This window comes from Oncorhynchus tshawytscha, linkage group LG15 (assembly GCF_018296145.1).
Source record: "Oncorhynchus tshawytscha isolate Ot180627B linkage group LG15, Otsh_v2.0, whole genome shotgun sequence".
Lineage (NCBI taxonomy): Eukaryota > Metazoa > Chordata > Actinopteri > Salmoniformes > Salmonidae > Oncorhynchus > Oncorhynchus tshawytscha.
Window position 1 is genome coordinate 38,025,989 of NC_056443.1, and position 5,000 is coordinate 38,030,988.

Here is a 5,000-nt window from a genome sequence, read left to right on the forward strand (position 1 = left end):
AGGGAACACTAAAATAACGCATCCTAGATCTGAATGAATGAAATATTCTTATTAAATACTTTTTCTTTACATAGTTGAATGTGCTGACAACAAAATCACACAAACATTATCAATGGAAATCAAATGTATCAACCCATGGAGGTCTGGATTTGGAGTCACACTCAAAATTAAAGTGGAAAACCACACAACAGGCTGTTCCAACTTTGATGTAATGTCCTCAAAACAAGTCAAAATGAGGCTCGGTAGTGTGTGTGGCCTCCACGTGCCTGTATGACCTCTTTACAACGCCTGGGCATGCTCCTGATGAGGTGGCGGATGGTCTCCTGAGGGATCTCCTCCCAGACCTGGACTAAAGCATTCGCCAACTCCTGGACAGTCTGTGGTGCAACGTTGCGTTGGTGGATGGAGCGAGACATATTTCCCAGATGACACCCAAAGAAATGCCACCCCCACCCACCGCCAAACCGGTCATGCTGGAGGATGTTGCAGGCAGCAGAACGTTCTCCACGGCGTCTCCAGACTCTGTCACATGTGCTCAGTGTGAACCTGCTTTCATCTGTGAAGAGCACAGGGCGCCAGTGGCGAATTTGCCAATCTTGGTGTTCTCTGATAAATGCCAAACGTCCTGCACGGTGTTGGCCTGTAAGCACAACCCCCACCTGTGGACATCAGGCCCTCATACCACCCTCATGGAGTCTGTTTCTGACCATTTGAGCAGACACATGCACATTTGTGGCCTGCTGGAGGTCATTTTGCAGGGCTCTGGCAGTGCTCCTCCTGCTCCTCCTTGTACAAAGGTGGAGATAGCGGTCCTGCTGCTGGGTTGTTGCCCTCCTACGGCCTCCTCCACGTCTCCTGATGTACTGGCCTGTCTCCTGGTAGCGCCTCCATGCTCTGGACACGATGCTGACAGACACAGCAAACCTTCTTGCCACAGATCGCATTGATGTGCCATCCTGGATGAGCTGCACTACCTGAGCCACTTGTGTGGGTTGTAGACTCCATCTCATGCTACCACTAGAGTGAAAGCACCGCCAGAATTCAAAAGTGACTAAAACATCAGCCAGGAAGCATAGGAACTGAGAAGTGGTCTGTGGTCACCACCTACAGAACCACTCCTTTATTGGGGGTGTCTTGCTAATTGCCTATAATTTCCACCTGTTGTCTATTCCATTTGCACAACAGTATGTGAAATTTGTCAATCAGTGTTGCTTCCTAAGTGGACAGTTTGATTTCACAGAAGTGTGATTGACTTGGAGTTACATTGTGTTGTTTAAGTGTTCCCTTTATTTTTTTGAGCAGTGTATATAAGTCGGAAATTTACATACACCTCAGCCAAATACAATTAAATTCTGTTTTTCACAATTCCTGACATTTAATCCTAGTAACATTCCCTGTCTTTGGTCAGTTAGAATCACCACTTTATTTTAAGAATGTGAAATGTTAGAATAATAGTAGAGATAATTATTTATTTCAGCTTTTATTTCTTTCATCACATTCCCAGTGGATCAGAAGTTTACATACACTCAATTAGTATTTGGTAGCATTGCCTTTAAATTGTTTAACTTGGGTCAAACGTTTCGGGTAGCCTTCCACAAGCTTCCCACAATAAGTTGGGTGAATTTTGGCCCATTCCTCCTGACAGAGCTGGTCTAACTGAGTCAGGTTTGTAGGCCTCCTTGCTTGCACACGCTTTTTCAGTTTTGCCCACAAATTTACAATAGGATTGAGGTCAGGGCTTTGTGATGGCCACTCCAATACCTTGACTTTGTTGTCCTTCAGCCATTTCGCCACAACTTTGGAAGTATGCTTGGGGTCATTGTCCATTTGGAAGACCCATTTGCGACCAAGCTTTAACTTCCTGACTGATGTCTTGAGATGTTGCTTCAATATATCCACATCATATATCCTCATGATGCCATCTATTTTGTGAAGTGCACCAGTCCCTCCTGTAGCAAAGCACCCCCACAACATGATGATGCCACCCCCTTGCTTCACTGTTGGGCTGGTGTTCTTCGGCTTGCAAGCCACCCACTTTTTTCTCTAAACATAACGATGGTCATTATGGCCGAACAGTTCTATTTTTGTTTCATCAGACCAGAGGACATTTCTCCAAAAGTACGATCTTTGTCCCCATGTGCAGTTGCAAACCGTAGTCTGGCTTTTTTATGTCGGTTTTGGGGCAGTGGCTTCTTCTTCTTCTTTGCTGAGCGGTCTCTCTTGAAGCGGCAAGGTCCTTTGCTGTTGTTCTGGGATTGAGAGACAGACAGACAGACAGACAGACAGACAGACAGACAGACAGACAGACAGACAGACAGACAGACAGACAGACAGACAGACAGACAGACAGACAGACAGACAGACAGACAGACAGACAGACAGACAGACAGACAGACAGACAGACAGACAGACAGACAGACAGACAGACAGACAGACAGACAGACAGACAGAACATGCTCAGACAGACAGAGACAGAGAGAGAGACAGAGACAGAGACAACCTACATCACTCTCCAGCAGGTTGAACATGCTCTGCTCTGCCACTTCTTTGGACTCATCAAACTTCTCCAGCGCCTGTCTGATCTCCTCCTCCAGGACTCCTTTACCTACAATTATATAACAAGTTATAATAGTAATAATAATAATCACCATGACGATAATAATAATCCCATCTCCTTTACCTACAATTACAATAGTAATAATAATAATCACCATGACGATAATAATAATCTCCTTTACCGTGACGTTTCTTCTTATAGTCAAAGTCCAGGCGGCGTCCCTGCATCTTCTTCAGGTGGTGCTGCAACAACATCTTTCATTCATTTACCTCATCATTTATTTAAAACGTAGCTCATTTATTTATTTCATTTATTTAAAATGTAGATCATTTATTAATTTTATTTATTTAAAATGTAGATCATTTATTTAAAATGTATCTCATTTATTTATTGCCTTTATTTAAAATGTAGCTCATTTATTTCATTTATTTAAAATATATCTCATTTATTTCATTTATTTAAAATGTATCTCATTTATTTATATCCTTTATTTAAAATGTATCTCATTTATTTATATCATTTATTTCAAATGTATCTCATTTATTTCATTTTCTTAAAATGTAGCTCATTTATTTATTTCATTTATTTAAAATGTAGATCATTTATTTATTTCATTTATTTAAAATGTAGCTCATTTATTTCATTTATTTAAAATGTAGCTCATTTATTTATATCCTTTATTTAAAATGTATCTCATTTATTTATATCATTTATTTCAAATGTATCTCATTTATTTCATTTACTTAAAATGTAGCTCATTTATTTATTTCATTTATTTAAAATGTAGATCATTTATTTATTTCATTTATTTAAAATGTAGCTCATTTATTTCATTTATTTAAAAAGTAGCTCATTTATTTCATTTATTTAAAATGTAGCTCATTTATTTGACATGTATTTCAGACTTATCGATTTATTTAAGATTGATTTAAGTAATAATACATATTATTCTATTTATTATTTTAGGGGGTAGATCCGCTTTCAAATTGCTGATAGATCGTAACTACCATCAATGTAATTATCTGCATCACTTCCAAACCCCCATATATTTTGGGGTATATATATATATATATATATATATATATATATATATATATATATATATATATATATATATATATATATATATATATATATATATATATATATATATATATACTGTATATACAGATACATACCCACATATATATTAATATACATACATACATGCATATATATATATATATGCCAAGACCAGGTCCAAGAGGCTCCTAAATAGCTTCTACCCCCAAACCATAAGGCTCCTGAACAGCTAATTAAATGGCTACTTGGACTATTTGCATTGTGAGGTCTACAGCTGACTATTTGCATTGTGAGTCTACAGCTGACTATTTGCATTGTGAGGTCTACAGCTGACTATTTGCATTGTGAGGTCTACAGCTGACTATTTGCATTGTGAGGTCTACAGCTGACTATTTGCATTGTGAGGTCTACAGCTGACTATTTGCATTGTGAGTCTACAGCTGACTATTTGCATTGTGAGTCTACAGCTGACTATTTGCATTGTGAGGTCCACAGCTGTTGTATTCGGCGCATGCGACAAATAACATTTGATTTGATGTTGATTTGATAGATATACATCTTTTGAAAATATATGTTCCTTCATTCTTTTCTGCTACCCCTACCACCCCTCCCTAATTGGAGTAAACTAATGAACAACTTCCAGGTTACACATACTATATTATGGACACATTATATTTTACAAGAGTTATATTTTGTTTGTTTTTACTCCTGTCCTTCCTCTACCCTCAACCATCTATTACTGATGTCCTTCCTCTACCCTCAACCATCTATTACTGATGTCCTTCCTCTACCCTCAACCATCTATTACTGATGTCCTTCCTCTACCCTCAACCATCTATTACTGATGTCCTTCTTCTACCCTCAACCATCTATTACTGATGTCCTTCCTCTACCCTCAACCATCTATTACTGATGTCCTTCCTCTACCCTCAACCATCTATTACTGATGTCCTTCCTCTACCCTCAACCTCTCCTATCTATTACTGATGTCCTTCCTCTACCCTCAACCATCTATTACTGATGTCCTTCCTCTACCCTCAACCATCTATTACTGATGTCCTTCCTCTACCCTCAACCATCTATTACTGATGTCCTTCCTCTACCCTCAACCATCTATTACTGATGTCCTTCCTCTACCCTCAACCTCTCCTATCTATTACTGATGTCCTTCCTCTACCCTCAACCATCTATTACTGATGTCCTTCCTCTACCCTCTCCCATCTATTACTGATGTCCTTCCTCTACCCTCAACCATCTATTACTGATGTCCTTCCTCTACCCTCAACCATATATTACTGATGTCCTTCCTCTACCCTCAACCATATATTACTGATGTCCTTCCTCTACCCTCAAGCATCTATTACTGATGTCCTTCCTCTAC

The 5,000-nt window shown here is 39.0% G+C and overlaps 1 pseudogene; it reads right to left on the reverse strand.

Annotated features, from left to right (window-relative positions):
• The window catches only part of LOC121839425, a 23,275-nt pseudogene that overhangs the window by 3,005 nt on the left and 15,270 nt on the right, over positions 1-5,000 (reverse strand).